Genomic DNA, 24,658 nt, shown 5'->3' on the forward strand with positions numbered 1-24,658 from the left:
GATAACTTCTACATACGTAACCACAAGGAGCATTGTTTTTGCAGTTATATACATACAGATGTTAGATGTGGGATGAAAGAAAATTATTTAGATAGCATCGATTTTTTAATGACAGAATAACAAAAACTATTGCTTTCACTGACGAACATTTTTAAAACGAATTCAACAATAAAAAACCCTACCATGAAATCTTTTTTTCATGCTTCGTTTCAGAGCCTTATATATGAAGGAAATTGCTCAAACTTCAATTAAATATCTACGAAAAGTAACTATTATTCACATAGCAGGAAATTAAAGAAACGCGTTGCGTGAAAACCAACGAAAAACATTTAACATAACGTAAAATCCCAAATCGTCGTCCTCCCCGCTGCTACAAGAAACGCATCGAAAACGTTGGGTAGGCCATGTCTCGGCACCCAAAGCAAACAATTCAGAAAGCTGGAAAATATTATGTTTTAATCAAACCTGGCGTGACAAAATTACGCTCAGTTGTAATCAATTGATGTCGCAAGGCTTTAAAGATCATTGTACTGCCAGCCAAATCCACTGCTTACCATCGCACGTTGAAATGACGTGCGGTTGCACTCACGTTAGTTCCATGATTTTGACACCATCGATGACATCTACTTCGGTATTGACTGTGCCTCTTCCTTATCACATATGAAAGGAGGAAAAAAGGGCTCTAGCAGCAAACAACACAGTATTAATATAGACCGCGAACCTACGACTTAAATAGAGATCGTTCCAAAGAAAGCGCCATCTGTTCCATGCAACTGCGACTTCATCCAGTCCCATTATGCAGGGGTCTTCATACATGCAGCGCAATTGTGACAACGTGTGTATTGGCGTGCACATCGCAGAACAAAGCGTGGACGACCTCCTGTCCCTTATGATCGCAGACTTGCTTATACTCGGGTCGGCTTACGCTTGTCGACTCGAAGTTTTCGAATTAAAATTGATTTCATTCATCCTTCACAAAAAATTCTAATAATTGCGTCTGTCTAATATCAAACGTTTTTCTGCTTCGATGGTAAATGCTTCTCGTTATATTTCCAATTCTATTTTCACAGTTGCTAAAGGGGGCTTTCTATTAATAAATGATCGTACTCCGAACTTTTCTTGTGTGTGACATCTCCGACGAGCTGCAGACCAATAAATAGTCTCATTCACAGTCAGTTTGCCCGAACCATTTTCGTATGCACGCTGCATAGACGCTTTTTTGCATCGCCTCTTCCAGCACTTCCAAAGGCGTTGAAGTCGGCAGCCTACACAGAGCAATTGTAAATGATTCATTTCGCATTGATTTCACATATATGTCAGGATTTCGGAGCTAAAAGAGTAAAATCAATGAACAGTGCAGAATACCTTTTTTATTCATGCATGATATGCTAAAGCTCGACGGAAAGTGAGGCAGTAATTGCTTTTAATAAAAGGGTCACCTAAAACCTTTAATACATTGAGAGTCATTCCAGTTCTACTTTGCATTTATACTGGACGATAAGGCGTGGTTAAATTTACAGATTGTCTAACCGTAATAAAGTTGCGAGGCATAACAGGTTTGGAATATGTAGCAGTCCTAGTTTCCAATTAAACTTGCATAATTAGGTATACAATCTGGTGGAATTCAATACGTGGCTCTTCGTAATGTGAGAAAATATTAGAGTGAGGGCTGGTCTTTGTTTTATTGACCGAACGTCAAGAGGGGAGTTATCTCCACTGCCATCCAAATTGATTGATTTGTGATTTGTGGGGTTTAACGTCCCAAAGCAACTCAGGCTATGAGAGATGCCGTAGTGGAGGACTTCGAAAATTTCGACCACCTGGGGTTCTTTAACGTGCACTGACATCGCACAGCACAAGGGCGCCTTGCTTTTCGCCTCGACCGAAAAGCGGCCGCCGAGGCCGGGATTCGATCCCGCGTCCTTGGGAACAGTAGTCGAGCGCCGTAACCACTGCGCCACCTTGGCGAAGGAGCCTTGGTAGAAGGAACACGTGAGCACGTCGTAAGTTACATCTGCTTGGTCTTCCGTTCAGACCAGCACTGAATACAACTTTTGAAAATGATTATTACGAAACGCTGGGCTGGTATTGGTACCAGTATAGATGCAGTCCCAGATTACGGCCACCTGCGAAATATTTTAAATATAATACGTGCATGACCAACTGCAGCTACTATAATTTTATGTGTTTTATTTCATAGCATTAGCCCACTCGATGGCCCGTAGTTGGATCTTCGGGCCGCAGCTAACCAGCACGGTTTTCCGTCGCTCTTGGAAGGGAGCTGGATTAATTCCACCGCACGTGGATCATTTGGGCAATTCCCGAAAATGTGGTCATATGTCGCTTTGTATGTCAGTTTGGGTTGTACTGTCCTGGGTACATGAGGGCAAATGAAAAGACGACAACATCCGCGCTTTAAGGGCTATAAAGGGAAGAAAGCTGGGAATGGAAGAAGAAAGAGGTGTCGCAGTGGAGGGCTCAGGAGTAACTTCCACCAAGTGGAGAATCTTCACCTTTCACTGACATTTCATAGCGCACAGAAGTCTACATTCCGCTTCCATCGAAATGCGGCCGCTGCGGTCGCATTCAAACCAGGTTACTCCGGTTCTGCAATCGAGGAAATCTAAAACAAATAGTGTTTTATATTATTGCTAGCTACTGATACAAGCAAGGATAATCTCAATTTTTAGTTAATCAATTAGGGAGAATATTTTGTACTATTAGTTGCCAATAAATTGTTGTAGACTGGAGGATATGGTTGGATAGCTACTAACGAGAAGTGTATAGTTAGACAATATTTGTAATTTTCAAACCACGCAAAACAAAGCTAACGCTCGTTAAACTAGGTTTGACTGTATTGAACCCCAGCAGTTTTTTACCCTTAACGGCGCAGCTTAAGCGTCATTGAAGTTTCTTGAGGCAAAATTTTCGTTATCTTAATAGTATCATAATAATAATAATAATAATAATAATAATAATAATAATAATAATAATAATAATAATAATAATAATAATAATAATAATAATAATAATAATAATAATAATAATTCGTTCACAGGAAGGGAAAGGCGCAGTATCTATCACAATTGTTTCTGTGGACACCTGAACCGCGCCATAACGGAAGGGAGGAAGGTGGGACTGAATGTGGAAAGCGAGTAGGAGGAGCTGTAGTGGAGGCGGGCTACAGAGTAATTTTGGATCAACTGGGCACAGTAGTCGGGTGTCTTACCACTGCACCATCCCGGCGGGGCTTCCGTTACCTTAAACAATAATTTTCTCTCTATTCGGTGCCCGCTCTAAGATCTGCGTGACTACGTCTCGGTTGACACGTTAGGTATAGTGTGAGGTCTATGTGTTCTATCGTGTGGTATTTTTGAGCTGTTTCGTCATTAAATATACCCACAAGCCCGCCAACCTCGGCCTAGGTCCTGCAGGATCGTGGCGCCCTTTCCGCCTTCCCTGTCCCTTCCCTGCACGCCCGGAGGGTCTACGTTACTCCCTTTTTCCTTCTTTCGCAGCATGTAGTTTGTGCCCTCGCCTCAAGAAAGGGAAAGGTCTCAAATGTGTCTCACTCAATCGTGGCTTACTCAATTGTGGCTCACGCATTCGCAATTTCTTCACCCCCACAAAATTTGTACAGTCAAAGAGGTCGGAATTTCGATTGCTTCTGAAGCAGTGCCAATGTAGTGGTTTGTTATCCGAGTGGTTTGCTACTCACAGCTCATCACGCTTTAAAATAGTCATGCACTCGTCAGTGAAGACGAGAGAGAGGAGGAAGAGAGCTTTCAGTCACCTGAGCAGGACTAGCAATCGCTTTGAAAACTTACACGAACAAAATTTAGGAAGATCATTTCGACTAATGTGAAGAAAACGTAATAGCATCTTCCAGATTGTATTAATTTATTATTCGCTGTTCTTCATCATCAATACTGATCTTTAATTATATTCCAGTTATAATTACACTTCATTTCAACATTATTTTTATTCCATTTGTATAATAATATTAATTGGTTTACACGAAAGGAAAGACGCAGTATCTGTCACACTACTTCTGTGGACGCCGGACCCGTACCGTAATAGAAAGGAGCAAGGTTGGAATGAACGTGGAAACAGCGAAAGAAGAGCCGTACTACGAGTAATTCCGACCACATGGGGATCTTTAACGCCCACTGACTTCGCACAGCCCATGGACGCCTCTCCGTTTCGCCTCAGCCGATGATCGGGTTCGAGCCCGGGCACTATGGTACAGTAGTTGGGTACCCTAACCACTGCGCAAACCCGGTGGGGCAGGCGCAATATATACGCAATGACTATTTTCTTCCCTACGCCACGTATCGTCCTTGTATCATCCAAGGACGGCCTGTATGGCCGCTTGACCTTGATGACGCTGGTAGTGTTACCATCATGTGTCCACCATTTCGTGATGCCCATCCAAAGGCATATGCGCCTTCCTTTGACCGAAGAGGCCCAACCACGGCGGAAGAATGGGCCCGACTACTGTTCCGGAATACCCCGGGTCGAATCCAACCACCAGCGGCTGTTTTGATGGAAGAGAAACGGAAAGGCATCCGTGCGCTGTTTGATGTCAGTACACGGTAAAGATTCCCAGATTGTCCAAATTACTCCGTACGGCACCTCTTTCTATCTTTCCGGTTTCACTGCCACCTCCCTGCTTCCCTTACGGCGCTGTTAGGGGTCCACATAAGACGTACGACAGATACTGTCTTTCTTTTCCTGTGAACCAATCATACAACAATTCGAGTAAAAATCGCAAATTGAGAAGGCGCTGTTGAAGGAGCTATCGCTGCTACTCCCAAGGCGAAGCTTGAACGTCGCACTAGCTCAACCGTCAAAACATGCAGAGCATTACTGAACACAGCTTTCGCTCATATCACTGGGTACAAGTCCCGCCGGTACAAGTTCAAAATATCTGGAGTCCTCCCCTACGACGTCTGTAGCTTTTGGACGTTACACCCCGTAAACAAAACAGACCAAACCACTAGGTACAAGCCACCGTCTGACGTACAGTGCCATCTGCGACATAAAAGTGCAAACTGGGGCGCAGACTGCTCCGCTCGCCGATTTCGCCGCGTTCGCCACGGGCTTTGTTTCGCACGTGTAGGCGCTCGGCAGGTACGTCGCAATGTACCGCCTGCATTCCCCTTTGAAGATTGGCCAGACCAGACTTCTTGCCACCTTTGTGAAGCAAGCTTAATTAAAGAGGAGACACTTATTGTTCCCATATATTCTCTAGATCAATCGATTGACAACGATGAGCCACTATTGACCGTGAAATCATTTCCCAATTGAGCGACAATGTAATGTAAGATGCGCACTTCGAAATAAACGCGCTATGTGATTATATCGTCATATTCAATATGTTGAAAACCTGCAAGAACATTATTATCAATATGAAGTGAGGTGGTACTATGTTTTGGGCTATCGGATGTGATGTATATGGGATTTGATTTACATAGTGTGACGTCACCAAAGCAACTTTTGCAGTCGAAGAACAAGTATCCATACAGGAAGCATACAAACCTGTATTCGTGACATCACGGTCAGGAATGCTAGTAGTCTGAAAAGCATGCTAATGCGTGGGACATGGGTGTTACATGCGCTCGAGAGAGAAACCACCTGGCTGGTTCGTGAAGGTGGCGAACTTCACCTTGTACAGTTCCTTTTAAACAGCTAGTGCTTAACATATCTACCAAAGCAATCCAAAAACTTCGGCCACATTACACTACATTAGATGACCAGAACGTGGTGATATTAAAATAACGGCTTGAGGGGCTAGTTGGTGCTGGATCATATTCAGATATGTGGCGCAAAAAACACAAACACAGGAGAAGATACACAACACACAATAGGGAGGAAAAAGAAAGGCCAATGCGATAAGAAGCATGTTAAGAGTTTTATTGGATGTCGGGTGGGAGTGATTTATGAGGTTCCTCTGACGTGCGGTAAAGTATATATTGGGCAAACAGGAAGATGTGTTAATGATAGAATGAGGGAACACGAGAAGTCCATTGAAAGTGGCAAAGGGTCAAATTTAGCCTTGCACTGCCAAAAGTGTAAGTGTGAGCCGTTCTTTAGCAGGCTAAACATTTTAGGCAAGAGTCGGGATAAGATGGCACGCGAAATTTTAGAGGCGTATTGGATACAGAAGAAAGAAGGGAGATGCATTAGTGAAGCTTCGTTAAGTTTACGTAGAAAAGAATTTAATTTTATTGAGCAAACCTCCTGAGTAATGCAAAGAAAGAGAATACTATCGGGCCTCAAGCTGTTATTCTTGGCCTAAAGTTGTTATTCTTGGACACAAGTTATGTGGTGTGGATGGACATGTCCTACTGGATATGTGTGGCGGTGGTGTTTAGTGTATGACTATGTGACAATGTGGTGATATTTGCTTGTCCAGTGTGGTATGAGTTACTGGGCAAAGCAGAGGTGTGCGGTAACAAGACAGTGAGAATTTGTGACTGTCATGTTTGGAAGAGGTATATGGTCTGTGAGGAAGAAAGTGCCACTATCCCCCTGATAAAGAAGAGGAAGAAGAGAAGAAGAGGAAGATGAGATTGGTCAATACCATGTTTGGACGATGTTAAGGTCTGCGAGGAAGAGAGTGCCATTATCCCCTTGGCAAAGAAGAGGAAGATAAGCAGAAGAGGAAGATGAATTTGTGCCTGAGTGTAGAAGAGGAGGCGTGGTGAAGAGGAAGTGTTTTCAAATTCTAATTACAGTTGGTAGTGTGCGCGTGTGTTGTGTATCTTCTCCTGTGTTTGTGTTTTTTGCGCCACATATCTGAATATGGTGGTGCTATTAAAATCAAAATTTCTTTCGGCCTGCTCCTATTTCTCCTCCGTCGATATTCTCCTTGATTAGACTGGGTCTGTGCAGCAGCCAATATATACTCTATCTTCACCGACATACTTCCGTGGATTTTATCAGTGCATGCGGCAGTACTCCAATACGCTAGACACACACCGCGTTGGTTGAGGATGCATAACAAACTAATAGATGACGCTCTATTGACACTGTCCAAGCGCACCAGCCAAGCACCGCGAAGCTCACCAACCCGCTTGCCCATTTCACATACACAATGTACTTGCCAACTCGGCCATGTTACAAGGTATCATCGCTTCCTGCACCCCACATACCAATCAGCTCTTGGCCATGTTATGTTGTCTCATGACATCATATGCTTCGTCGACAACTAAGCAAATTTTGTAGGCGGGCGGTAAAACCTTGCTCTTCAAAAATCCCGCGTCGGCACTGTTAGTAAAAGGTCACGAGCATGTGCCTCTCGCCGATAGCAGTTCGCCGGCAACACATCTGTGCACTGAAGTGTTGTAGTGTTCGCTGAATGCATGTTCTCGAATCCGCGAAGTTCATAAAAGCAGTGGCCATGAAATCTTTTATATAAATTGTGTTTGGCGAAATGTATATGCACGATATATCACCACATCGTCTCCTCTGGCGTCGCACTTGACGCCAAATACGCCTCCGAACGCGAGCTTTGGCCTTTCAACAGCTGCGCTGCCATGAGTGCACATGTTTTCTGCGCGTCTTTCGTGAATGGCGATGCCACCAACTCTAATTTTGCAGCGGGATGACGTCATAGAGGTCTCGACCAATCACAGAGCCCCACTACAGTATGCGCGATTGCGAGCCTTATATAGCCATATGCCAATCAATGAGCAATCAGTAATTAATGAATAATTAGTTAACAAAGAACTAATTAAGAACTAAATAATTCAATAATTAAGTAATTAACTACAACGAAATGTATATGCGCGATATATCACCACATCTGCTCTGACGCCGTACTTGACGCCAAAGACGTCTCCGAAAGCGAGCTTTGGCCTTTCAACAGCTGCGCTGCCATGAGGGAACATGTTTTCTGTGCGCCTTTCGTGAATGGCGATGCCACCAACTCTAACTTTGCGCCATTTGAAAAAGTCCAGCGAGGCTAATCTGCCAAGTGCAGCCAATATTCTTTGTTGCTTGAAACGCGGTGGTAGCGCCAGATGGCGTCACTTGTCCGAAAGGTGGCCGAACACTGCTGTGTAGGACGAGGCGGTGGCGATCTTCGGCGCAAGGGTGCACGCACTAGAAACTCTCCCTCACTAACATTCAGTCTTCGTAATATCGCTATCTTAGGCAGTAAAATGATCGTTTGTAGTTATTATTGTTTCAGTTAGCCATATATTGAAGTACGACTACAACAAAACACGAAACATTTTAAAACTGCTCTGAGCGTTACTAGGGCACCCACGGTTGCCCTCTAGCCTTGATGGATGAAACCGGAATTGACAATCGATGTTTGAAATGTAGCCGGTAAATGCATTCCTGCATTAATACTGCTGAGACACGAACTTACCATCTCCTCATAGTTTAAATCATAATCCCTGCTTCGATATTTAGGAAACAATGGCTCGACCAAATCAACTTACTTGAATGGCGACTATGCCTGCTGTGGTCACACGTCGATGAAAAATCAGCATCATCCCCATCAAACTCTCTACCGCTGCTATGCTGGTCCTCATTTCAACACCTGTCACTACGCTAATCACACAATTTAACGCAAGAGCGTTAAAGGTCTCGTTGCACAGAAAATCTGGCGTAGACGTCATCGTTGTGAGCGAAAAATCACGGGCATGACGCTGACAAGCAGTAACTGGCAAGTGAGATGGCTGAACACTGATTCTTTCATGGTCCGTGCGCTACTTAAGTAAAGCACATGATATCAGAAAGTCGGGATGGAGCAGCCGTCTCCGAAAGGCGCGTCCAATGGGCGCCCAAGCTTAAGGTCCATGGTTAAGTTTCCCCCATAATGTTTTAGTTGCTTCCTAGAAACTTGCCTCCTAATTGGTGTATTGAACAACATGGATATGAATGGTGGTTTCTTGGTTCAAGGTACGAGCTCTTACCTGAACCAAAAAGTGGGAAAAGAGAGAGCCAGTGCCAAAGAAGGCCAATCACTCCCTATTCCAGAAAGCTACATTCTGGTTTTCTTAGGCTCATATTAATGATTCCACTTCATCTAGGAGCCGTTATTTATGTGTCTATTTGTCCAGTCCCCCTTATTGTAGACAACAAAGTCTGTCTCTGATTCCTCGGCTGGTTGTATGACGTCATGGAAGCGCATACCACTCCAAATGGGCAAGAGCTTCCAAACTGGCTGGCTAATTCCAGATACATATCTAACTGGACCGGAGTCTCTGAACCCAGCTGAGGCAACTCCATGGCCATGTAGGTGGTTCATGCAGCTTGGTTAGGGCGAGGCTTTCTATCTGTGCGCTTCTGCCAACTTGGGCAACATACACGATGCAATATATGAACGACGCTACTCCAAACCATTCTAGAAACCAATAGAAAGTAAAGATAAACCAGTAGAACCAGTGCTAACCATGCTAACTCTGTCAGCGCAGCTAGTACGTGACTAGCAATGAGCTTGACCTCCCAGTAATATTTTGCCCTAGACCTTTCTACTAGAACTTAAAAAAGTGCTGATGATTCCGAAAGGACAGTAGGTGGTGTGAAAAATTTCTGACATCGATGCGCTGTACGACAGCGCGCCAACCAAAAATGAAAATTACAATTTAGTGTGTGTCTAAACCATGACGCAGGCAATTTATCTGTACCGGCTAGTTTGTTTTATTATTTGCAAAAAAAGAAATAAGCAAATGCAACCATTTTAATTTTAAGAAGGAAGTCAGCTGCACATCAGTTTAGTGGCTGTCCTGAACGCTGCCACGAGCAGCGCAGATACGCGTCAGCCAGCTTTGAGGGCTTTATTCAAGACATGAACTACTCGATCATCAGGCCTCCAAGCTGTATATGGCTATGGGTTCTTCGTCCAAACTTGCCTGTACACGGAGGAAGATGTGTGGAAGCCACTGGACTATTATTCAAACTCTTTCACACATGAAGAAGCAATCGTTTTTGTGACAGTTTTTATTGAAGGGCGACAACCTCATTCTGGAAGCATGTCAAGAGCGTAAGTTGGAGCTTGCAATAAAACTCTAAAACTGTTTTCATTGTAGAAAAACCTTTATTTAATTAATATTGCCGATTAGCGGTTGTGGTAATTGCTAAGACAATAAGAAAAATATCAGACTTTATACACTCAGCAGGACAAGCAAGCTTTGATAAAAGCTACTCTACGGCTTATCACATTAAAACCAGCAGAAAGAAATGCCCAGAACATAACTAATCCCTGTCTACAGCATTTCAAGAACTCGAGCAGGCGATTTATTCCTACTAAACGTCCGCAGTGATTCGGACATTGCGGAAACTCTGTGCACATGAGCAATATCTGACACTACTGAAAAATATATTGTTGCACAGCAGCCATAGGCCTCCTTAAGAAAAATAATAAAATCGCAACAACGAAGGTTGTTGAGAGCGGAGACATGGTCTCAACAGTGCTATTCACTACTTCCTTGCATGCAGGATTGGGAACCCTTACGGATGAGTCTAAGTGGTTAATGATGGAGTAATTTGCAATTCGCTGTCGACATTTCTTCACTCAGTACCCCAGGAGATAAATGGCGAAGGATGATCAATAACCCAGACACGAAAAACAGAAAGGTAGGTCTTAACATTATTATGCAGTGTTATTCACTACTTCCTTACATGTAGGATTGGGAACCCTTACGGATGAGTCTAAGTGGTTAATGATGGAGTAATATGCAATTCGCTGTCGACATTTCTTCACTCAGTACCCCAGGAGATAAATGGCGAAGGATGATCAATAACCCAGACACGAAAAACAGAAAGGTAGGTCTTAACATTATTATGCAGTGTTATTCACTACTTCCTTACATGTAGGATTGGGAACCCTTACGGATGAGTCTAAGTGGTTAATGATGGAGTAATTTGCAATTCGCTGTCGACATTTCTTCACTCAGTACCCCAGGAGATAAATGGCGAAGGATGATCAATAACCCAGACACGAAAAACAGAAAGGTAGGTCTTAAGATTATTATGCAGAAATCGAAAGTGTTCTTCAATAGAGATGGAAGGGAACAATAGTTTACACTATATAGCGAAAAATTGGAACTAATAAGGAATTTAACTCATTTAATACAAGTAGCATCTGCAGATCAGTAAATTCAGTGCAGTCAAAAGTTCTTTCATATTACGAATGACAGTTTATTAGTAACCATCAAGATAAAAATATATACCAGCTGTAACTTTCCGATACTCACAGTGCGGCTAACATGATGCTGATGAAAAGGATTAAACTTAATTTGAGGACAACGCCGAGAACTACGGAACAAAACATTATGGGGTATAACATTAAGAGAAAGGAAGTCCGGCAGCCTGAGTCAGGAAACAAACGTGAGTGACTAGGTATTCTAGTCGAACTATTTTGGCATGCGTGAGCATATAATGTCAGAGCAAGATGCCTGATGGTTGCTACAGATTCCGAGGGAAGGCAAACCTAGCCGAGGCGGCGGTTTTTTTTTCTTGAATCGCAGTCTGGTTTTAACGGTAGTGATTCCTAGTAACGTCTCTCTTTTCAAGCTCAAATTACTCTGCAATAATAATTTCAGGCTTCACCTTTAGAGTGAAAAATCTATAGCCCTCCACCCTACGAAGGCAAACCGCCAATGAGCATGTTATTTGAGGAATCCGAGAACCAATAGAAACTACGCTTTATCATAAAGCGCTTCTTTCTTCGACCGGCTACCGGCTGCATTTGTGAATAAAACAAATTGTTGCCGTTGGGCGTCGCACTCAGGAGTACGATCTGTCAGATATGAAGGAAGACAGTTCGGCAAGCTGGTACGTTTTGTAAATCACTGCGGCATTGCAACTATAGCGTGGAAAAAGACAAGGGACCGCGACAATAAGGTACCGACGGGACAGCACGCCAGACTTCAACGGACGTTTAGTCCACACGTAAAGGAATTTGACACTTGACATTAGCGCATGCTCAGGAGAGTATTTGCAAGAAGTAGTATTTAGGTCGAAAACCGACGACCGTCTACAAAAACAGTGGCAAGAAATATATTTACCCATAGTCGCACCTGGGTTGGCAAGAAACCGCAAACTGTGTCCAATATTCTACATACTGTATTTATTGCACAAAAGCGGATGTCGTTTTATTGTATTTATTCTTATCAGCGCATACCCGCGCAACGTCAATATATGTGTGACATGAGGCACAACATCGCTGTCTCACCCGCCTTGTCCTCTTTGTTCTGTAGCGCTACGCTGTTTATTGACAAAAATTCCTATACCAAGTATACGACGTATGAAATGGAATATACGTACTCTCTGTTACAATTTCTGTATGAAGTGTGTTGTCGAATTGTCTGTCTTGTCCATAAATATAATTATAGCTCCATTTCACTAGCATTATGAAAACACTTCCTTTCCGATCCAAAAATACGTGAAAATATTGACAACCAGTCGGTAGGTTGCCCAACATCTATTTAATGCCTGATATTTTTCGATCGCAGGCGCCTCTGCGAGCCTTTGTCAGGAAGCATGGAACCCAGCATGATCGATGCATTGGCTGTGCTCGTCTTCGGCTGCTGCTGGCATGACATGAGGGAGAGAAGTGACATCTGGTGTGCCCTCGATGCGCTCGGCATCATTATCGAGGTGCTCCGGGCCGAGATCACAAGGTGGAAGCGCGTCAGAAGCTTTGAGTTGCGCTGAGAAGTATGTCCACGTTTGCAAAACTAGGCATTTACTTTAAGTGAAGCTGAAATCTGGACGAGTTCGTGTGCATTCATACTGGGAAACAGCGCAATAAAGGCGGGACAAGGACGAGACAAGCGCTGACTATCAAGTGGATCTATTAAAGGACGGTAAGGAAAAGGAACGGTAAAGTAAAGGTACGGTAAGGGTTGCTCGGTATATATTTGCCTTACCGTCCTTTAATAAACCCAGTTGATAGCCAGCGCTAGTCTCGTCCTTGTCAAGCCTTTGCTGGGCTGTTCACCAGTATAATAGACGTTTACTTGCGTGTTTTGATATTTTACAGAGGGGTCTACTCTTAGCACTGCAACTCCGAAGGTCCTGAGCTTTGAGTATAGAGAGACGCTGATTGGTGATGTGAACCATTACAAATCATTGGGTATGGAAAGTATGCCATATTTCACAATGGCGGTGCAGTGGTTAGAGCACTCGACACTGTGCCCAAGTGATGCAGGATCGAATCCCGACCTCGGCGGCCGCTTTTCGCTGGAGGCGAAAAGCAAGGCGCCCGTGTGCTGTGCGATGTCAGTGCACGTTAAAGAACCCCAGGTGGTCGAAATTTCCGGAGTCCTCCACTACGGCGTCTCTAATAGCCTGTGTCGCTTTGGGACGCTAAACCTCACAAACCAAAGCAAACCTTTGTCCTAATGGCGGCAATTTTGGGGGGTACGAAGAGCGGCGAAAAGCTGCACTCTTGTCTAATTGGCATATCGTTATTTTTCTGGCTTGCACTCGTGAAGCTGTGCTCAGCAAAATGGCATCCATGACGTCACTTGAATACCACTTAACAACGTTCTTAATGCGCACGGGCGCTATAAGGGATATAAACGTTGTGCCCGCCTAATGAACTGCAACACTTAGGATTCCCTAACGTGCAATTCGCAGAGCTCATGCGAGATTCTCTATGTTGCTTTCCTCGAAACACGGCTGCCATCGCTCGGATCGAACCTGCGAAATTGCCATCGGCAGTCAAACGCCAAAGCCACTCTTAAGTACATCGGGCGACGAGGGCGAGAGAATGGTATCCTCCTACAGTCGTCTTTGAAAAGCTGCGAACCAATGTTGAAGCAAAAAGCAAGAAAATTAAAATTAAAATAATCACATGCATCGGTCCCCATGATTCATGAAAAAACGTTTCTTAAACGTTTCGCTCTGTCATTATTCAACTCGAATCACTAAGACCGAAAAGGTGAAGCATGTATTTCAAAAAACCATGACATGATCAGCAAAGCGTGTCTATGTCGATTTGGGACCCCACGCGCTGAGGAGACAATGCAAATGGCAAGAACAAATCATCATCTCTCAGGTCCGCAAAGTATCGGCAGTGCAGCCACTAATGTGTGATTGATTACTACACTATGCAGATAGCAAAAGTTGTCTGATCAAAACTAGGCCGTGTAAAGGTCAGTAGTGCGCGCTTTAAAGTGACTAACATATGGAAACCATAATTACTATGTAGAATACAGAATAACGACAAGCAGTTATGAGCACATTATAGATGCAGTTACTGTCTCACGCTACGTACGCAACAAGCCTTATGAAAAATGCAGTGCTGCGGCGAAGGGTTATAAAGAGGGTGAAGAAGGCGTCGACACTGTGTGGACTTCCTGATAAGTTAAAATTACGCGATGTTCGTCAACAGGGACTAGCGTAGCCCTGCAAGCAGGGGCCTTCCCACTTCTCCTCCGCGGATGCGTACCCTCCTCGTTCTGGATTCGATTTGCTTCTGTGCAGTTCCGCTACATCAGCATCAAGCCAAGCGGATTTCAGTATGATTCACGATTTTTCATTGCTTTATTTAATACCGTGCTTTATGTTTCCGTTTCCAGGGCATGAACATTACCCTCATAAACTAGTGCTAACTAATCATTATCGTGCTCAATAAAGCCATTTTCCCCATGTCTACAATTAAGAGGCCAGTAAATATGCCAGGTTGAAGTTGGTGGTTTTTAAACTATATTTTCATTGCCTCACTGTTCAGAGTTAAGCTTCAGATGCAGTGCTATGTCTCGAGAAACAGAGATTAAGCTACAATGAAGGCTCCTACTACAGCAAAACTGGTGGTAGTACTGTGAGATTTACTTATTTGCAGATATACTAAAAGATGATACCATTCACACTTGGAATAGATTTACAAAATTCACTAGCTTAAAAAAGTGGTCTGACGATATACAGTCAATCAGTGTATCCTAAGCTATAGGCAAGCATAAAAACGGGTTCAAGATTAGCACGTGAGCCACCAAATAAACAGCGAGACACATCAATGAAACGCTGCACATTGAGTTCGAGACTGAGGTCGCAAAAGTGGGTATAATTGTCTGTTTGAGACCCAGGTGCATGCTCTATGTCACCTAGAAAGTGCTCAAGGAATATGTATTAGACATGTATAAGGCAGCTATTTATTTTTAGTTCCTAACATAAGGAGTGCGTGCATGTTGCTGCCAGTGTATAATTTAGCAAATATAAGTATAACGTGTTATACATTTGTTGATAAACTAATTCGAGCATATATGTCATGAAAAGTTCGGAATTATTGGCCACAGAACCCACGTGACACTTAACGGGTGTAGGCTCAATGGAAGACGAGCAGGTTTGTTAAAGCGCTCGCCAGGCGCTGTACCATTAGAACCCTACCCGATAAGCGTTTCGTCTAGCGCGGCAGATGGTACACTCCCTGCATTGTTATGATATTTTATCTTCCGCTTTGTGTTCATATACACATTATTTCCTGAAAGGCTAAGGCGTCGGGTGAGGCCTGGCTTTGTGTTGAAATTCCAGGGGTTGTGAAGCAAATTATTTATATTTGCTTTTTCCCCGAGCTTCTGGCTATACAGAACAACCTTGCAGCCTTATGAAAAGCTTTTTGCTTCACGCTACTCGAGGCGTTTTCGACTGTTAACGTCATTACAATGCGGTTGTCAAGGTGCTGCCACTGAATTTCGTATTACGTTATAGTATCGAAAGCCTCATTTTTCAACAGTCAAGACTCCGCCAGCACATATTTGCAGCGAATATATTTTCCTCGCCGTATTGCACGAGCCAGGCTACGAAAGCTTATCGATTTGACTCATTTGCTTTCAGATGGCTCCAGGCTACCTTATGGAGTTACAGATGTGACATGCGAACCCCACTTGTGGTTTTGCTTTCTCGTGAATTCATCTATAATAGCCGTTTATCACGTCACCCCATTCTTATTTAGCACCTCCCATTTTCGCACCATATCTTCATTTATCCTTTGGTCGGCAGTACCCTCACTTCAGTGTCCGTCTCGCATTTTTCTACATTGCTGTCAGGCCACACCAAAGTGGTCGCCAGTTCCAAACCCTGCCCTGCCCGCGTGGGACTAACCGAGAGCCACGCCTCTGGTCAGCAGCGGCTGGTGAACTTTGCCGAAGAGATCGCCGTCAGCCATGGAATCATGGACTTAGTACCAGTTATACTAGCGAGGGATTTTTTTACATCTTACATCTTTATAGCTTTTAATCTTCTCATAGTCTTAATATTTAACAGCTTTTTTTATATGATGGGTTAAGACAAAGAGCGTGCTTTAAAATGATGATTTTCAAGATGCATTTGGTGTTCAAATACCGAGGTAGCAGAATCAAAGAGGAACTTGTTTTTTTAAAGCACATGCAAATTACCTCGTGGCCCCGTTCATTTCTCAGTTTTTGATGATGACTCCGTATAAATCATCGACAGCAGTGAATCCTGGATCCGATCGATAGAAGAACCCTACGTGGCTTTGTGGAGGAAAAGTATAGAAACCAACCTTTCTCACTGTTCTGAAAGTTACACTTTATTTTTCTCGCTTCTGATTTAATTTCAACGTTCTCCAAGCTAAACTTTATTCGTCTTGTTGAGGAACCTCTAACCTTTCGACAGCGGGAGGAAAAGCATGGTGTATTACAAGACCTATCGCGCTTCGCCACTGCTGCTGCTGCTACAAAGGCACACGTTTATATATTTCAAGAAAGGCGTTCTTGTACAGGTGCTAGATCATGGTTACGTGTTTGTACATTTCAAAAGCTAAACTTTCCTTGGCCTAAATAGGTGCGCTAGTTAGGTCAAGGAAAGTTAGGACCGTTAGGAAAGTTAGGATTATAGGACCATTCAACGCTTGCCCATGGGCTATATTGGTTATTTCGATGGTTGCATGCTTGCGGGGACATCACAGCGCCGCTCATGCGAAGACGCTCCAAATGCCAAGGGATGTACTGAAGGCTCAGAATAAAATTGCAGTTATCATTGAATACAACAGTATAGCACTCTTGAATTTTGATTTGCTCTCGAACTTGGCCGCTTCGGCAGCGGTCACATTTAAGTACGGATGGCTTTCGGAAACCCTTTTAAGCAGGGATTTATTTTCAACCCGCCCTCAAGATAAGAAATCTCAAGTGGTTCAAATAATGCCGGGTATACCAAAACGATTTTCAGTTCTGTGTCGCTATATGCTCATTTCAACCGGAGTCTCTACAGGATTTTATCTGCCGTCAAAGGCTAAGGTTTTGATGTACAGACCGAGGAAACCAGAAATTGTGCACCTATTTATGCTGCCCAGATTTTATGCATCATGCTAAAAATGTGCTCGGTCGTCGAGATATAACAATATATTTCTAATATGAGTCACATGCCCCTTTGAACAGGGAAACCACACTAACCACACTTTTACTAAACGGCGAAGCCAATGTGCCAATTGTCACAAACCTAGCTAATATATCCATGAAAACGTCAACGTCACAGCAGGCTGCCACGAATTGTCTGGGCATGCACTGAGACGTTGAGAAACGTCGAGAGCATTGAATGTAAGTTTATCACGACATGTGGCGTTCGTATGTTGGCGAGAAGTATACGGTATGGCAGTCCTCTACCGTCCTTGATGCAAAGCTCAACAACAAAATTTAGAATCATATGACAGATCTTATTATCACTGTTTTGTCAGAGTACCTTATCATCACGTGTCTGAGCATCTTGCTGCAGAGACTGTGGTCGTTCAGACATGTACGTCAGCTATGGGGAGCAACAAGCGGTCCGCACAGTCGACGCGTTTTAGTTTTGTAGCATTGCGATTTTAGTCCTGCCTCTAATCAACATTTGAACGGTTCTGAAGCGTGACTTCTGTGAATTTGGCGTGCATGGAGGATTTTGAAGGCATTAAACTCCAACGAAAGCAGCAGAAATAAGAAGGTAGAGATAAGAAAATTAAAAAGTAATAAAAATAAATAAAGCTGCACTGATCCTCTTTCCACTGGCGACATCATGTGCTATTTTCAAAACGCACGAATTTCAGGCGAGGTAAAAACGACGTTATGAAGAAGACAGCTTGCACAGAGTGTGAGTGCAGTGACCTGAACACTTTTTAAAAAGATCGACAACGTGTGCGGCATCTTGAAACGGTTGTGAAACGCCACCGTGCTTCAGAATTTTCCAAGGCACACCTTACATCAAATCCAGCAGCAGCTGCACACAATACTCGACCCACGCTCGAACCTCAACCCTTGACCTTTTCTTGATAGGAAAGAAAAGGAGTGCGAACTACGTTTTATAGAGGTATTGTTCCCAAGCTTAGACGCACGTACAAGAAAACACGACATTGACTAGCGCCCTGTGTTGTCGCCTATGTGTCTGCGTAGATGCCGCTATAAAATAAAATTATCAGCCCAGTACCAACTCGGCCAACTTAATGCAAAAAGAAAGGTAGTGAGAGGCAATAATTTACAGATGACGCATTGTTACCCTTGCCGCAGCTATCGTCTCAGAACGCGGCACGAAATGCATCTGCTACCTAATGCGATTCAGGAAGTAGCAGAATGGTGCTGTGGCTACAACCTCACGTCCGTACAGGTGAACGTAATTTTCAGTTCGGTTTAGTCGTTCAGTCGTGTCCGACTCTTCGTGACCCTATGGACCATGTCACGCCACGCTTTCCGGTCTCTCACTATCTTCCTAACATCACATAACTTCATCTGCAGTGCCTCGAGGATGCCATCTAACCAACGCGTTCGCTGCCTACCCCTTCTCCGGCGACCCTCAACCTTTCCCAACATCAAATCTTTCTCCAGCGACTCCTCTCTTCTCATCAGATGACCAAAGCAGCTGAGCTTTAACTTTAGAATTTGACCCTCCAATGAGCAGTCAGGGTTTATGGTCGACAATATCGACTGATTTGATCTTCTGGCAGTCCAAGGAACCCTCAAGAGTCTTCGCCAGCACCACAATTCAAACGCGTCAATTCTTCGGCGGTCAGCCTTTTTCACAGTCCAACTGTCGCATCCATACATCACAACTGGAAAGACCATAGCACGAGTTATACGGATCTTGGTTGGCAGACTAATGTCTCTGCTCTTTACTAGGCGGTCAAGGCTAACCATTGCTCTCTTTCCCAGAAGCAGGCGTCTCCTAATTTCATGGCTGCAGTCTCCTTCCGAGGTAATCTTGGAGCCCAAGAACAGAAAATCTGTCACGTAATTTACTCAATTTACTCAAGAATAACTCTTCGGTGGTATACAAAGACTAGACCCGCCCTAATGACTCAGTGATTAAGATGCTCTGCTACTGAAACTGAGTACCCTGGTTCGAACTTCACAGCGGTGGTCACGTTTCTGTGGACACGAAACGGAGAGGAGGAGGAGGAGGAAAAACTTTATTTAGCCCTATATTACTTGGCGGTTTTTGGACGTCTTCAGAGATGTCTGCTTGTTGAATCCACAAGAGTCTTCTCCGTTGACTTCGTCCACTTTTGGACAATGGTCGTTTGCCCTCAGTCCAGGGCTCCGCTGGCTACTGCCGCCCGTTGGGCTCGCTGTACCAGACCTTGCTGGTCTTCGCAGCGGTCGCTGGACAGCAGAGTCTCCCATTGCTCCGCTCTCGGGTTTCGAATTTTGGGGACCACATCCATGCTTTGACAGGCCCATGTGATGTGATATAGTGTTAGTTTTTCATCGCAGCACGGACATCTTTCAGCGTATATGGTAGGGTGCATTTTGTTTAGTATGTGTAGGTTTGGGTATGAACCCGTCTGTAATTGTCTCCACATGACAGCTTCCTCTCTGGTGAGAGAACTGTGCGGTGGGGGATATCGCATTCTTATTCCTCTATAGTTTTCTAGTATGGCCGAGTATGCCTTGGGTGCTGGCAAAAGTTCCGCGGACCCGTCGGATGCTCGGAAAGTAGTGTATGCTCGAGCTATCCTGTCAGCCTCTTGGTTCCCTGCCACCCTCATGTGCCCTGGTACCCACATAATTTTGTGTCTGGTCTTGCTTTCTTCGTGGTTTTTAATTCTGTCGCTCGCTTTGAGGAGTATACGGAGCGCGTGACGACCAATCCTACCATTCGTGAAATTTCGACAGGCTCTTTGAGAGTCCGTGAGTATCGTGAGCGACCGCCTAGCTCTATAGCCCTCCGCCACTGCTAGAGCAATGGCTACTTCCTCGGCCTCTGCTACTGTGCTGTGTCGGATAGAGGCGCTGGTCACTTCGCGTAGAGACGAATAGGCGTCCATGGCGTTCGATGTCAGTACACGATAAATATCCCAGGTAGTAAAAATTATTCCGGTGCCCTCCACTATACGACACCTTTTTCTCCCTTTCCTCTTTCAGCCCCTCCTTCCTTTCTCCTATTACTGTGTGGGTCAGGTGTCTGCGCAGAAAGTCGACAGGCACTCCGCCTTCTTTTCCTGTCAACAAATGTACAGTTTGCATTTATGTGCGAAAACCCGCTATTTGACCACGAAACAAATCCTGCCTTCATCACGACTAACACTGTTCAGAGCCCGCAGTGGTGGTTTGGTTCAGTGAATAATTAATTAGACAGCTTAGCCATAGGACGCGGGATCGATTGCAGCGACCGAATTACGACGAAGGCCAAACGCAAAACTCCCGTATACGACGCGATGTTGGTGCATGTTAAAGAACTGGAGGTAGTAATATTGGATGTCTCCGCTATCAGGCGCGTTTTACAGACAATGTCCCTTTTGGGCGTTATGCCTCGTATGTGTCGCATAAAGCCATTCTATTTAAATCATCGTTTACTGTGAGCCGTACAGATCATACAACACAGCAGGGACATACCGTGTCTCACAGAAGAAGCATTCAGAGGAGGCTTTCATAAGGGATTCTATGTTGTTGTAGTTCGTATTATTTCCACCATTCATCTCCATTCAGCACCTAGTGCTATCTCATTTCCGTCCGTAGTTAAATATTGCGTAACTGTATGAAGAAATATTAAAGCTCTAATTATTAAACAATTCAGATGCCCATGATGATTATCATTGGCGACGCGTCTTGTTCGCTACAAAATTTCACATATAAAGTACTTCCCGCGCCCATACCAACCATTCGCAATGGCCGCATGCTGATGTACTGAACACTGCAAGTTTTCTAGATATAATTTTACCGTTCAGCACTGGGACATTCATGGTGGCTTCAGTGCAAACAAAAGGCATTCTTCTAGATTTGATTGGCTTCCGTGAGGGGGAGGGAAAGGGGGGGGGGGGTGGCAATGTGTAGTTTTGTCTACATTTTCCGCACGTCCGGCAAATATTTCCACATGATGTAAAGCGCCCCAACCTGGAGTTTGTATAGATATCTACCTTACTGTACATGCTGTTTACATGTAGTCTCTTAGTCCTCACGCGTGGTAAGTGGCATAAGGCTCAGAAGGAAAATTACATATAAACTATGTAAAACTTCACGAATGTCAGGTCTATTGAGAGTCGACGCAATATGTAAACTACTCACAAACTTATCGGCATTAAAAGTACGCATTTCCCCCTGATCTTCGTTTATACCTAGCACAATGTACTCTATGAGTTTTCTTTCGTCGTTTCGCGATTACTCACGAGAGTTAGTCCTCGGGGATTAAGTTAGGCTATTTAACAGAGTAACTGCATAATGAGGCAGGCATTTAAAAATTCCAAGGACTAAATGTTAAGTCCTCGTACCAAGCAGATGAATAAAGGGATGAGTAAAGATTTAATTTCCCATTATCAACCTAAATGACGTTTGTGCTGATTGTAAAATGGCATATTTTGTGCGAACGTGTAAGGGCCCCATGTTTAGAAGCCAAACAGGCCGAGCAGTCTGAGCACATGCAGAAAAATTGAGCAAAAGAATGACGGATCATCTGCATCATCTTGCCTCACTACTGTCTCGCAGCGAACCACGGACACGGTGGTCTATTCGGCATCCGTTGAAGCTGTTCGCTTTGAGGCCCTAGAGCTTAGAGCCGAGCAGATGGAGGAGCCAGTGGCAGCCCTCCCAAACAAATTTATGAAGGCGGTTCGCGAATCCCAAAGGACTCGCGGACAATATGTTCAAGTGGACAATATGTTGAGGTCCGCATTTGAGCAAATACTTCACTTAGGCAGTGCGGCTCAGGTCACACTGACTCTGTCAAGGCGATACCTCCCTGGGTCAGCTCCTAAATAAAAAAATACCGTCCGCTGCGAACCCCGCAGCTAAAGCGTTAAGCAGCTCCCCGCCAGGCAGCGGACGAAAAAAGTTCTGGCCTGATGAACGCTGCATTGGTGCAGCCCCAGCTGTGCCCGCCCACGGACTGTGTACCCAGCTCCATAAAGACAAAAAATGTCATATGACTGGCACAGCTTCACAGACAGCTAACAAGTAGAACAATTTCTAGAACATTCAATGGAAGCCAAATCAGGATTTAGATTTTGCTTTAGAGGCTGCTCTGGCAAAACTGCACCGAGGTATGGCACCGGTCAGGAGCGAACACAAGGGAAACTGTCGGCGAAGCTCTCGACTCGACCTCCCTTTGTTTGATAGAGTACATAAATCAGATCTGGGATGGGTGTGCACTCTATCTCGAATGGAAAACATCGCATGCAACTTTCATCCCCAGAGCACGTGAGGAAGTGAATACGGAAAACCTGAGACCCATGCCGATTACTTCGTGTGTGGGAGAACTCATGAAGACGATCTTACGGAGTCGCCCCTCTCCACACATGGAAGGTAACGGCCTTTTTACAGACACTAATTTCACATTTCGCCTGGTCATGTCTGCACTGCATGTCCTCCTCCGACCGCACAGACAAAATGTGACCCACAGCCATGCAACCCAATTACAGGGTCATCCTTGTCTTGGATCATAAGGGTGTATTTTAAAATGATAAACATGATAGCATACTGCCTAACCTGACCACCACTGACTCTGCAGCCGAAGTACTGGCCTATTTCAGAAACTTTCGGAGCATCACTAACTTCTCCGGATGGAGGATGAAGATGATGGTCCGTACGCTACGGTTACAGATGGGAACCACAGGGGACGGTGTTGTCACAGCTTTTTTTAAACATCGCCAGGATGTACCTCCCTGCCCATTTTTCTCAAATAATATTACAATATGGAGCACCGAAGAAAGCCTTGGTAAGATGGAGGACCGCCTTCAGCAGGCAGCCTCCATAGTTGATGCGTATGCGGCCAACTGTGGTTTCCAATGCACTCCCGCAAAATTACAGCGTCTGCATGTCAGGGCAAATCACAAGGACAATACACCTCTACACATCTTTCTGTCAGGCGGTCCTGTCAGAGACGTCGCAGGGCTCCTGATCCAGGGTATGTTCATAAATAACAGACTTAGGCTGGACTCTAGCGAAACTCAACAGCGTACGCGAACAGGCAGCGTACATGATCCACCGCGGTTTCAACAAGTGGGGCCTTCTGCGGGGCAGGGACGCGCTACTGCTCGCCCATGTCTTCGTGATCAGCCGGATCCTATACGCCATGCCATACCTCGCACAACCAAACAAGAAGACGAGCGCATTAACGTCATCATCAGGAAGGCGACAAAGAGTGTTCTGGACCTCCCGATGGCTACCTCTAATGCCAAACTAAAAGGGCTGCGGTGCTGAACTCCTATGAAGAGTTGTGGAGAGCACACATTATTTCGATTCGTGTTTGCAACCGTGGGTGTTTAGCACCACAATCGCCGATCTAATAAATTGTCTCTTTTTAGAGACGATTACAAGGACAAATTTTAGAGGTGAAATGACGTCGCTATGAAGAGCTTTCTCCACGTGGCTTGATTTTGCACCTTTGAAAGGGCAATGAAGGAGTGCCTTTCGACTGTTGCTAGTCGTCGGTTGCAGTAATCTTTGGCCTTGCGAATCAGTTTCGAAAAGTTAGTTTTTAAAATATTGATGTAAATAAAATGCTAGGAAATGAGTTTTTCGAACACGCGACTTAAGCAAAACCAGTTAATGACGTGACTTGTAATGTCATAATACATTTCGCATTTGTGTAGACAGGCCTTACTTGTTCATAAATGGGCCAAAACCAGCTCATATGTGTTTTGTTCTTTAAAGCGCGCACCAAAAGCCAGCAAATGGAAAATTTCGAGTTTTCTTCTGTTGTGACAGGGTATTTATCTCAGACATTAAGCACGAACGATCAGAATATATACAAACCCGACGCAAACGTTTCGTTAATGTCTATAGATATCGCACAAGTTAAACAAGCTATAAAGCTTTTTTTACCAGTAACATAACAGTTTTACTAAATCTAGAAAATACGCATGATAAAATGACATTCGTCTTTGCAGAGAAAACCGTTCGTTTTTGCAGAAACAAATTTCCAGGAATGCACTTACGTCTGCTTAGAAGCATTGCAAAAGTATTACGAGTTCTATCACGCCACCTGGTGGACTCGGCCGACACTACTCCAGCGGACCTCGGCCGCACTCGGCCGAATGGCATACGTGTATGGCATATTTACCAAGGTTAAATAAAAGTGCGGCGCAGATGTAACTTCATGAATACGACGATGAGCACTGCTCAGCGCGATATGTATCGCAGTTGCAACCGGATGAAATGGCGATGTGGTGCATTTGCACGAGGCGGGGCCGCCGGGGGCGCTAGTACGGCGCTGTCGAAACAAGGCCTGGGAAGTGGATCTGTTCGTTCTGTCATGGTTTTGAAACCCAGTCGTG

At 44.4% G+C, this 24,658-nt stretch overlaps 1 protein-coding gene across 2 annotated transcripts in view; it reads left to right on the forward strand.

The window, feature by feature from the left end:
* The first annotated feature begins 12,546 nt into the window (after positions 1–12,546).
* Positions 12,547–24,658, forward strand: part of LOC146175805 (protein-cysteine N-palmitoyltransferase Rasp-like) — a 44,072-nt gene continuing 31,960 nt past the window's right edge. Inside the window, exon 1 of one of the 2 annotated variants that reach the window (XM_084582164.1) lies at positions 12,547–12,678. The gene's annotated coding sequence lies outside the window, so the exon portion shown is untranslated. Of the gene's footprint in view, positions 12,679–14,189; positions 14,487–24,658 lie in introns of those variants that run through there. The other variant, XM_084582163.1, reaches the window with a different exon arrangement.

Source organism: Amblyomma maculatum, chromosome 10, assembly GCF_055883805.1.
Source record: "Amblyomma maculatum isolate TAMU_Amacu chromosome 10, ASM5588380v1, whole genome shotgun sequence".
NCBI classification, from domain to species: Eukaryota; Metazoa; Arthropoda; class Arachnida; order Ixodida; family Ixodidae; genus Amblyomma; species Amblyomma maculatum.